Genomic DNA, 12,364 nt, shown 5'->3' with positions numbered 1-12,364 from the left:
TGGAGCGTACTTTACCATTCAAGTCCATAAGTTGATAGTAACTAGAATTGAAAGCCTTCTTGACTATGTATGGCCCTTGCCATCTAGTTTCAAACTTGGCATCAAAACGATTTTCAAGTCGATTGTCATACCTTAGCACAAGCTCTCCTTCCTTGATGCCTTTGTCCTGCAGTTTCTTGTCGTGCGTTTCTTTCGCTTGTGTGGCTTTCCTCTTGTAGCACTCGTATGCTGCTTCTCTTTTCCACTCAAGCTCCACTAACGTAAGAAGTCGATCCATCCATACCTCTTGATCATCTTGTGCTCCTTTGCCATGAAGTCGCATTGTTGGAATGTTGAGCTCGATAGGCTGCAAAGCCTCTTGACCATAGACCAAGTGAAATGGTGTGAACTCCGTGGCTTCCCTATATGTGGTTCGATATGCCCACAAGGCACCATCCAAGAAGTCATCCCATAATTTTGTCTTGTTTTGCACCATCTTTCTAATGATTCCTGCAATGAAACCATTAGCCTTCTCCACCAAACCATTTGACTGTGGGTAGTATGGTGTGCTATGACGATGTAGAATGTGAAGCTCTTCACAAACTTCTGTGAGCAAGCCCTTCCTAAACCCTGGACCATTATCAGAAACAATCTCCAAAGGTGTGCCAAATCTGCAACAAATGTGATTGTACACAAACTTGCTAACTGTCCTCTCATTCAGTCTTGCCACACTTTGAGCTTCCACCGACATAGTCATATAGTCTACAGCCACTAGAATGTAGAGTTTACCATTTTTTTTCCTAGGCAGAGGACCCATAGCATCAATGCCCCACTTTTCAAAGGGTCCATTTGCAAGAACTATTTGCCTCGGGCCATGCACCAACCTTCTATTTCCATTTATCTGACAATTGTGACAGCTTTTACACCAATGTTGAACGTCCACATGCAAGCTTGGCCAAACATACCGCGCAAGCAAAATCTTCTTCACAGTTGATTCTTGGGCAAAATGACCACCACATGCCTCTTCATGTAAACCTTTTAGAATGGCTGGAATTTCCTCGATAGTTGGTACTCTTCTGCACACTTGATCCTTCCCTTTTTGATAGAGGGAGCCTTCTAGCAAGAGATAGAAACTTGCCTTCTTCATGAGTCTCCTCTTCTGAGCCTTCGTGAAGTCTTGTGGAAACTCACCCTCCAAAATGTAGCCAATAATGGGAGCCAATGACTCCAATCCCTGATATCTCGGTTGCTTGACAGCTGCTGCCACCATGATGACCTGCACTTCTCTCTCAACACATGTAACTGCTTGTTGTGCAAGTAAATCGACATCTTCATTTTGTTTCCTCGGAATATGATATAGTTGCACTTCTTCAAACTGATTAAACATCTTAAGAATGGCATGAACTTTTGTCCTTAAGCTTTCATTCTTGCATGCCCAAATGCCTAAAATCTGTTTAACAATGAGAAGTGCATCTCCCTTTACCATGAGACGTTTTATCCCTTGGCCAATGCACATCTTCAAACCATGAAGTAGTGTGTCGTATTCTGCTTCATTGTTGCTAATTGAACCTGGTAGATTGACCTTCTCTTTCATGACCACCTCTCCACTTGGGTTGAGCAACACTAGCCCTCCCCCTGCTTTCCATGTGTTTGTTGAAAAGCTCCATCAAAGAACAAGGTAAAAGCATTGGGAATACTTTTTGGTGGTGGCAATGGTAGGGCCTTTACTTGAGGCACCTTAATTTCCTTCTCATGTACCCTATAAGTGAGAATCCCTCCCAGTTGTGCACGCACACTATCTTCTACCTTGAAAGAGTATTGGAACTCTTGCAACTCCATAATCCACTTTGAGATCCTAGTACTAAGATTCATTTGAGATGACACCCAAGGGAACAAATTTTCTGCAGTGAGAATTACAAAAGGTTTTGGTAGCAGGTAGGATCTAAACTTTCTCACCGCAAACATGAGAGAAAGCATCATGAGTTCTGCTTTTGTGTAGTCTCTCTCCAAAGCATTCATGACCCTACTAGCAAAGTAGATGGGTCGCATCCTTGTACTGTGGGGATCTTGTTGTAGCAACACAGCACCAATTGTTTCCCTTCCAACACTAGAGCTAACAAAGAATGTGTACTCCCAACAAGGAGGCATAAGTGTTGGTAGCTCTGACAAAATGACTTTAATGTTACAAAAATACTCTTCAAGCTCATCAGACCATGCAAATTCTACTTGTTGTGTCAACTTTTGCAAAGGATGAAGCAACTCCGAGGCTAAGTGAATGAAGCGTGACATATACTTCACCTTCTGAATGAAAGAGATGACCTCCTTAAGACGCTTCGGTGATGGGAGCTCAATAAGAGCCTTTGCCTTTGAAGGATCCACCTCAATGCCTTTATAGGAAACCTTGTGACCAAGCAAGATCACTTCATCCTCACCTATGTGGCACTTGTCAGGGTTGAGTTGACCTCCCATGTCGTAGAGCTTCTTTAAACCTTCTTCTACCCTTTGTAGATGCAATGATTTTGAGTTATAAATGCAGAAATCATCAATGAACACCCTAATTGACTTTCCAAAGAATGCTTGAAACACCATGTTCATGAAACGTTGGAATGTTGCAGGAGCATTTGTCAGACCAAATGGCATGACTCTAAAAGCATAACAACCCCAAGGAGTGATAAAGGTTGTTTTCAATTGATCTTCCAATGCGATACCTATTTGAAAGTAGCCTGAGTAGCCATCACACACAGTGTACTTCTCATGACCAGCTACCTCATTTAGTATCTCATCCTGAAATGGGAGGGGAAAGTGATCTCTTTTTGTTGCCTCATTGAGTGGACGGTAATCCACACACACCCTCCACTTTCCATTTTTCTTAGGAGTGACAACAACGGGAGAGACCCACTCTGAATTCTCCACTAGATAAATGAAACCTGCTGCTAGAAGCTTTCTTACCTCCTTGAGTAAAGCCTACTCCTTAATGACTCCTAGCCTTCGTAGCTTCTGAGCCTTAGGTGTGGCCTCTGGCTTCAACTCAATTTTGTGTTGAACAGCATCTACTCCACGCACATCGGTGTAGTCTTTAGCAAAAAGCCTAGGAAATTTCCTTAGCACACATTTGAACTCCTCTCTTTCATCCTTTGCAAGTGTTGTAGATAGCATACTTTCTAGCATTCTTTCATCTTCCACTTTTTGATTCTCTTGGGAATCTACCTCCTCCAAACCTTGACAAGAGGTCTCTTGGTTGGTTGGCTTAAACCTTACCCCCATGACTTTGATGGAAGACTCCTCTTCAGTAATGCTGCCGCTACTTTCTTCTTCTGAAGCGCTATCGGTCCAACCTTCTTCCGTCTCACTTTGAGATGATTCTTCATGGAGCTCCTCTTGGCGTTGTTCCTTCATGTCAAAGACAACCTTCTTATGATTGTCATTCCTGCAAATTAGCTTTCCACTCTCCCAATCCTGCAAAGCTCGCATTTTCATTAGCCATGGTCTCCCTAGGATAAATGGGTAACCATTTCCTTTGGTAGACATGACATAGAAATCCACTGCCTTCTTAATGCCAAAGGCCTCCACAAAAACATTTTTACAAATGCCTACGCACCTAGCCTTGCTATTGTTTTCCATCTTGACCTTAATTTCAGGTGTCTCATGGATGTGCATGCCTAGGTTTTGCATGAGTCCCTCTGTCATGATGCAAATTTGTGCACCCCCATCCACTAGACCTTTCCTAACCAATCTCCCATTTATGTAACAATCTAGCACAGGTGTAATGTCCTCATTCGTTTCAGCTTGTACAATTTTTACAACATGCACACTCTCTTTTACCTTTCTCCTAGTGCTAACTGCCCTCGTTAAATCCCTCCTAACTTGTGGACATAATGCAAGAAATTGAGGCCATGAGATATCAGGACCCTTACCTCTCATGTCTTCCAACAGGTTGTATAGAGCCATTCCATGTCCAAGAGGAAAGTCTTGGAGGTTGATACGACGTCGAGTCCTCTTAGCTTCCTTGGTCTCCTTTGCCTTCTTTTCTCGTCCATGGTCACTTTGTGATGTAACTCCTTCTTTCTCCTTACCTTTCCCTCGGCCACGCTTAATGCCATTTGCTTCCATGTCAACCTCTCTTGAATTTGTCACCTCTACCACATGCACGTTTGGGTCTGGCAAAGGTGGAACTCCTTCCACTCCTTGTGGAGGTGGTCTTGCTCCATTTGGCCTTTGTATAAGCCGTGGTTGCTGACTAGTTCCTTCACCGCAATTCCAACATTGCAAGACTCTCCTAGGTCGTGGGTCTCACTCTTCAGACTTCTTTGCTTGTCCCTTTGGACCTACAGCTTGTGCAAGGTGAATTGACAAGCTGCTTAAAGATTCATTTAACTTCTCAATCACTTCCGCCGTTACCTCAGGAAGCTCCTTACATGTTGATGCTTGTGACTTACCTTTGGGTCTAAGACCTTCTATTGGAACCTCCACCCTTAAGCACTTGAGTTTCCTATATTTCTCAGCAGCCCTAGTTTCAGCTGCATCAAAGGTAGCAGGTGCACCCGCCTCAACTTTTACCTTAAGGTCAGGAAAGAGTCCGGCTATGAACCTCTCCTTCTTTAGAAATTCTGCACCATCACCAGGGTTAGCAACATTTCGTATCCATAGAGCCCAAAGACGTAGGAACTCTTGCTTGTACAAGTAGTAGTCATCTAAGTCTTTTTGCTTATGAGAAACAATGTCTTGCCATAATTTCTGAGTGTTTTGGGGATCAAAGAAGTATTTCTTGAAACGATTCAAAACTTCCGTGTAATTCCCTTTAACTTCCTCAGGCAAAGAGTCAAACCAAGTGCTAGCATCTTTCCTAAGGACCACCTCAAACATTTCTACACGTTCTTGATCAGTTACTATCCTCTTGATACGGCAAGACATCTTAAAATTCGCTAGAAATAATTCTGCATCCTCTCCAGGCTCTCCAAAGAAAAGAGGATATCCAGACATTTGGCGTTGGCTCTCCATTGAATTGATTTCAAAGTGACGCGTTTTTGTTTTTTCTTTCTTTAAAAGATTTACACAATAATATTTTCTAAATTGCAATCTATTCTACAACAAAATAAAAATATTCACATCACATGACCTATGATAATCAATAAGAGGTAGAATGACAGGGTTTGGTGACGCGAGAATTTCTCCTACTCTTTGGGCACCAAACATGAATACCATACGTTGTTGAAAATGGATTTTTCTACTAATTGCAATGTTTATTCTAATGTGTGGAGTGAAATGAAAAGGGGAAAACCTCTATTATTGGGCCATTATCCATTGTCTATGCATGACCTTATGCTTAAAACAAAACAAAAATATAAACGTCCAAACTAAGGTCGTACCTAATGAGAGGCAAAATAAAAGGATTTACTGATGCATTTATCCCTGCCAACCTAAGAGGACGTAAAATTCTACGAATTACACGTTTAAATTGCAACTTAGTACTAACAATTATGTGTACCTTTTGCCTTGCAATGGGAATGAAGGGATCATACAAATTCTCGTGATTCATGCAAGCTACTTGATTATGCTAAAGGTTGAGCCTACACAAAACATACACAAGCCGTCCTCAGTGGGGGCACCAAAATTGAGGCGGTCCGAGGGCGGGCAACAAGAGAGGCTACCTCTAAACACCCCTCAAGGCTCCCGTGCTGCTCAATTGGGGCTGGGGCAACCACAAGCACAACACAACAACAAACCCACAGCCAAACCCAAACAAGATAGGGGCACCACCTAGTTATGGTATGCGAACTAGGACGCAAGAGAGATTTTGGCACAACCAAGAAGATGCACCACACAACACACACAAGCAACCTCACACCAAGACACACATGAAATGGACCAGAGAGAGCTAGAGCAAAGGGAAGAGAGAGAGGAAAGGATCTTGCGTAATACCTTATTTGTGACTTGCAAATGGAGATGGTTCGTTAAGATGCTATCGTAGAACTTGTACAAAACTCACTCAATGCTTAGTGATTGCTAATCATTGCCAAAACACACACACACACACACTGTCTTAGGGTGTGGGAGACCTCTCACCACAATACCCTCTTACAATGGACACAAAACTGGCAATGAAAAACACACTAAAATATTTTCTAAAATCAAGATCAACCGATAAAAACTCAAAATACACAAGTCACCTTGAATTCACCAAACCGTATTGCACAAATGGAAGGACGAAGATTTGAACGTCGAATCACGCCTTTGATGCACCAAACCTCAATTTATTGATGATGAAGGAGCATGTACAATAGTGGTTTTGAGATTTGTGGAACTCACGCTCTCTCACTTGCAATGTGTAGCTTGAAGGCTTCTCTCACACCAAGAGTGAAGCGCACAAGTGGTTGCTACACCTAAGTCTCTCCTCACGCATAGAGTGTTGGGGTGCTATGTGAGATGTTGAAGATTGTTTTACAAGAAGGAGAGGGGCCTATTTATAGGTTGGAGACCCTTCATTAAGATTATTGGAAATCCTAATTTACAAGCTAACAAATCAGGATTATGATTTTTTTGATTATCAAAACATTGTGGGCCTTCTTTGTCTGCTTGAGTCATGGGTGTGGGCTCAAAAGAGAGCATTATTGATGGTAGATAAGGTGAAAGTAAGTAAGGAGAGAGAGAGAGAGAGAGAGAGAGAGAGAGAGAGAGAGAGAGAGAGAGTTACTTTGTACATGTCTTGAGGTGAGGTGTCTTTTATGGTTAGGTCAATGCTATTTTGTGTTAGTATGTTAGTGGTTAGTGTTAGTAATCACTAGAAAGTTAATGATATATTTACAATGGGTAGAATGGGGTGGATGGTTGGAGTAAGATGGTTGAATGAAGTGAGCAAATCCTTGTGATGGTGAAGCTTGAAGAAGTTTTGGACTTACTTGTGTAGGTTCTCAAAATGACTATCGATCTTCTTCTTCGTCTTCTCTTCTTTACGCCACCGCTGCCAAGGTTGATCATCGTGATGAAAATGGTAATTCCCTTGATGAGATCTTTTGATTTACAGAGGTTAAGCATGGTACACATGCTGAATTTATGTATATATATAAGGAGTAAGATGGAATTGTACTTTGGAGATAATAGAGAGAGGCATAGAGATGGTGTATGTACATGGAGAGCTCATATGAGAGCTATGGGAGTAAGTGGGGAGGTTAATGGTGAAGAAGGTGAGAGAAACCATTGAAGGTGCAGGTTTGAGTCAGGGATTGAGAGGAATGTGTGTGTGTGTGTGTGTAGAAGTGTGGAAAGAGGTGAGAGAAGACTGTGGGCTACTTGTGAGAAAAGTGGGCAGACTGGGGTCCACTCAAAAAATCATAGCTCACCGCTGGTAGTTCCAAAAATCATGAAAAAATTTGAGGTGATTATTCAGAGCGTGGGCTACATTTTTTCTTTTGACCACCGATCGAAATTTGGAGAGGAGATAGGTGCCAAAGTTCTCACCAAAAAGCTTGTTTTTTATGCCTGCAAAAGTCTTTTAGTGGCCCCCTCCTTTGTTGAATTTGTACAATGCATCCAAGAGTGAGCCCCTCCTTTGTCATATTATAATTTAAAGCATCCAAGTTGCCCTTGACCCATGCATGGAGGAGGATTATTGGTGAATAAAGAAATATATACATGGTGGGACTAGTGTATGGACTATTCATGGACTTTAGCTCAATGAGCACATGGTGTTAGAATAATGAGTAAAAATAATAATAAAAATATGGAGGAGTTATGGATATCAAAAGATATTGGAATCATATGATATGGTCCCTCCTTGAATTATTTTGGGTGAAAGAGGAAAAGGTATGCAAGTAAAATAAACGTAACCAATGAGTAGAAATCAATTTTTTGTTTTCACGAGGGTGAGGGTGAAAATGTGGGAGTGATTTGTATAAAGGAAAAATATGAGGTTAGAGTATGTACATATTGGCAAAAAATATAATTATGGTGTAAGAGGATGAAAGAAGGTGTACATAGGTTTAATAAAACATACACCTAAGTAGAAATATTTAAATAAAATACTAAAATAATTATAAAAATCCCTATATTTAGGCCATATATACAATGAAATATTTACACACAAAGAGGCCATAATATACTTTTATTTTTTTATTTTTTTTATTTTTTTGGCTCAACTAGCCCAGTGACTAGCTAGCTGAGGGTTTTTAAGAAGATATGGGAAAAGCCCCCTAGCTCACACACGCCTATGTACAGTGAAATGGTAGGGATAGCCATAGCGTTTGGGTGAATTTGGTAGGGTGGAGTAACTTACTATGGCAATTATGGAGAGCCGAAAAACGGCTATCAACATCAAGATGTTCAAGAGTACGTATTAAACTGCCAACATTGCCAAGTTAATAGGGTAGAGCGTCTCAAGGTAGGTGGCCTTTTACATCCCTTAGAGATTTCACAAGGTAAGTGGGAGAGTATCTCTATGGATTTTGTAGTAGGACTACCTACTACAAATCATGGCCATGATGCCATATGGGTAATTGTAGACCGTCTAACCAAGATGGGTCGATTCATTCCCACTAAGACTATGGTTAAAACACAAGAATTAGCACGGGTATTTATAGAGCATATATATACACTCTACGGTTTTCTAGCTAGTATCATTAGTGATAGAGATCGAAAGTTCGATAATCACTTCTGGAGAGCTGTGTTACAAAAGCTGGAAACTAAACTTAATCTAAATACAGTAGATCATCCAGAAATGGATGGTCAAATTGAAAGAGTTAATCAAGTGCTCGAGGATATGCTATGAGTGTACGTTAGCAAGAAGCAAACCAATTGGGAAGACTACTTACCTATATTGGAATTTGCTTATAATAGCTCAAAGCATGTGACTACAAGGTTTAGTCCATTTATGCTTTTATATGGATTTCAACCTTGATCACCCATTACGATGGGGTTGGCTAAGGAGAAGATACAACAAGCGAAGGATTTTCTCCAAGAAATCCTAGCACACTCGCATGCATAGTACACTATTAGAACAAAGGTATGCATTGAGTTCCTCTCATGGCTCTAGAGATACTAAGGCAAACAATGGAAATGGTCACATAATTGTATGGTGATGGAGGTTCTCATTGTCCTTTGGGTAGTTCTTCTCCTTGGTTGTATGGACTTCATCATCGAGGTGATGGAGGGAATTGTATGGTGATGGAAGTTCTCACTGTCGTTTGTATGGTTCTCCTCCTTCGCTGTATGGACTTTATTATCAAAGTGCTGGAGGTATCAACTCTACCCTTACGGTTTGCACATTGGGATGCTTTATGTATCTGTTGTATGATTTTTTGGCTTTGTATTAGGTTCAAGTCCCTGTAAAACCCTATAGTCTGGTGTTGTTAGTGGATGGTATTGTTCTCCTTTGTGTACTTGGGACTATTTTTGAATCCATGGCTCAATATGAGCATGATCTGATTGTAGTTTTTTTTGTGATAAATTCAATCTACTCACTCTGTTAAGTGAGTTTTGCAAAAAAAAAAGACAAAGTTGGACCTTCTTTGCACAATTTAAAAGTATGTTGAACAGATAATTTATTTTAAATGAAACCTTTTCATTGGGCAATGGGTGAGTTTAAGCCCTTTGGCACCCATATCTCTTTTTTGGGCTTGGTGTGTCTCCTTTTTCACATCCATTTTTGCTACACGGGATTGCACAAATGGAATTATAACTATCAGCTCCGATTGTCAAAAAAGTTGAGATCAATTTTTTTGAAAAGATATCAACGAGATGAATCAAATGAGCTACTCACTTGTTATAATTGAGCTCAAAGACCGGAGAACTATGCTATTTTTTCTTAGGGGGCCTTATATTGGCCCCTTTACCCTAGTGGAAAGGAGAGGAGGGCGATGGGTTTTGTCCATAAAGTAAGGAGGGGATTAAGCGAGGTGGGGTTTTGAAGTCAATGTGTGTGTGTGGGTGTGAAGTAAAGATTTTCTTTTTTGGTGGAAAGTGGAAGGGGCACAAGGCTTTGCATGGCCTTTCTCTTCTTTGTTTTTGTAGGACAAGAGAAATAAGGATAAGTTTGTGTGTGTGTGTGTGTAATTTCCTCATGGGTTTTCTTGAACTCCATGATCCTTCTCTTCCAATGGTGTGCTCAAGAAGCCATGTGTCTTCTTGAGACCTTTTGTGCACCTCTTGAGATGGGTTGCATTGTCACCCACATCAATTGTTTGAACTCCATTGTCACCCAACATCCATTGTCGTCTTGTACATTGCTACATGAAATGGAGTCAATGACACTCCTAGGTCGTCGATCACCTGATGATGCCATGGAAAATAGTGGCACAACGTGCAGACAAGCAAATTTGCATTTTATAAAAGAGCACAAGTTTGACCACTTACTTTTAGGCCCTACCATACCCACCATTTTAGTCCACGTGGCATCCACCTATTTGTCCCTACCATAATCTCCCTTTTAATCCCTTGGCAAATAGAACCCATTCCCTTCCTAATGTATGTTTTTGTTTTCCCATTCAAAATCTCTCACGTGCATGTCGATAGAGAGTGAGCCTCTCACCATGACGGTTTGGGTTCAAATCCCACTTGCGCCTTTGGGCTTGACTTTTTGACCGTCATGAATCATCCTCAAGATTCCCCCTCTTCAACCTCCTTTGTAGATCCCACTGCTTGGGGTCATTTAAGACCTTCTGCCACTTAGCCTCCCCCCCCCCCCCCCCCCCCCCACAAAACATTATGTTTCACAAGGTCTTAATGTATATTCAACCATCCAATTTTGTTTGAGTTTTTTTTTTTTTTTTTTGGTCTTAGTTTATTTTAGCCCACAAAAATTTACTTTACAGGTTAGTGTTTGGACATATAGGACATCAAATTCTACGCGTGCGCCTAGTTAAGTCATTGGGTTGCCACAAGATCCACCTGGGTTCAAATCTATTAGCGACCCCATCACATCGATATTTTGTCTATCGTCGGATCTCCTTGAGATCCGTGCACCTAGATCATTTCCAGTAATCCCATGATTGGGTCTTCATTAAAGACCCTGTGGGACTTAGTGTTGATTCCCCCTCCCCCCCCCACATTGCAAGCCAAAAATCAAAGAGTTCACAACAAAGTCATTAGATTTTAAATAAAGAACCCATTTATAAACTAAACAAAGATTTTTTTTAAAAAAGTCAAGTGAGCATTAAATAAAGAGACCAAATTACAATGATGAAAAGAGACGCTTACATTATAAAAGAAAAATATAACCTTTATAAAACTTATAAACTTAACAAAGATTTAAAAAAAGAAAAAAAGCCAAGTGGGCATTAAATAAAGGGACCAAATTACAATGATGGAAAGACCCATTTACATTACAAATAAAAAATATAACTTTTAGAAAACAAGAAAGTCAATTGAGAATTAAAAGAAGGGACCACGTTACAATGATGGAAAGACCCATATACATTATAAAACACGCTCACTTGACATGTGTTGCCAATCCGTGATTCTTAATCAATGGTCCAGAAAGTGCACCAATTCTCCACCCACTCTCTTATGGCCTTCTGAAGGCCAAAAACCCAAGCAGCCGCGTCCGCATGGATGATTTTTTATTTCTTTCTTTTTTTTTTTGGTGGGGGGGGGGGGGGGGGAGCTCCGAACACCCCCTCCTTTTTTTTTCCAATTTTTGAGAGTGCAAGCAATGCTAATAGTGAAGATCTTGCATTGAGAATTCTTCATCCATAGTGGTCCAAGGAGATTCAAGTTGATAACAATTCAAGCCATCCCCAAAAAATGGAAAAAAAGGGAGGTCGAAACCCCTCGATCATCCGCGTCCATGCAAACCATGAGGAGGCTCCAACCCCACATTTCTTCCATTTTAGAGCATAGAATTCGGAGGCTGCATAGAGAAGTTACATAAAGGTTGGTAACTATGAAGGAAAGATCCATGAAACCACTTCATTCATTTCCAAAAAAAAAAGAAAAAAGAGGGGAGATAGAGCCCCTTGGTTGTTTGCGCAGACGCAGATGATTGGGTTGCTCTAGTCCCCTTTTTTAGTTCCAATTTTTGGGATTGCAGACAATGCAAATGGTGGACCTCCTGGTCTTCCTTGCTAATGGTGGAGATCCGAGCTCAACCAACCACGAATAAAATTAGATGATTGACTCACTTTTTTAAATGTGTTACCTTCTCCGATTATCCACGTTTGGTTTAGGTGACCACATTGAGGACTTTGAGTCAGGGATCAGGAAAATATAGGTTCGCTTTATTCAAAGCGAACCTATATTTTCCTGAAGGTTTGGGCAAGAAGGTTCTCAAGCCAGTTCCAATCATGGAACTTTTAGTTATAATATGAGATTTTTAAAGTGATTATCCCTCTCAAATTTAGAGATAGCATGTTCATATGCGTTTGAAAAGGTTCCAAAGCCGGATCCACAAAAAATG

Source organism: Adiantum capillus-veneris, chromosome 22, assembly GCF_014529385.1.
Source record: "Adiantum capillus-veneris isolate H3 chromosome 22, ASM1452938v2, whole genome shotgun sequence".
Taxonomy (NCBI): domain Eukaryota; kingdom Viridiplantae; phylum Streptophyta; class Polypodiopsida; order Polypodiales; family Pteridaceae; genus Adiantum; species Adiantum capillus-veneris.
This window is presented reverse-complemented; position numbering follows the sequence as displayed.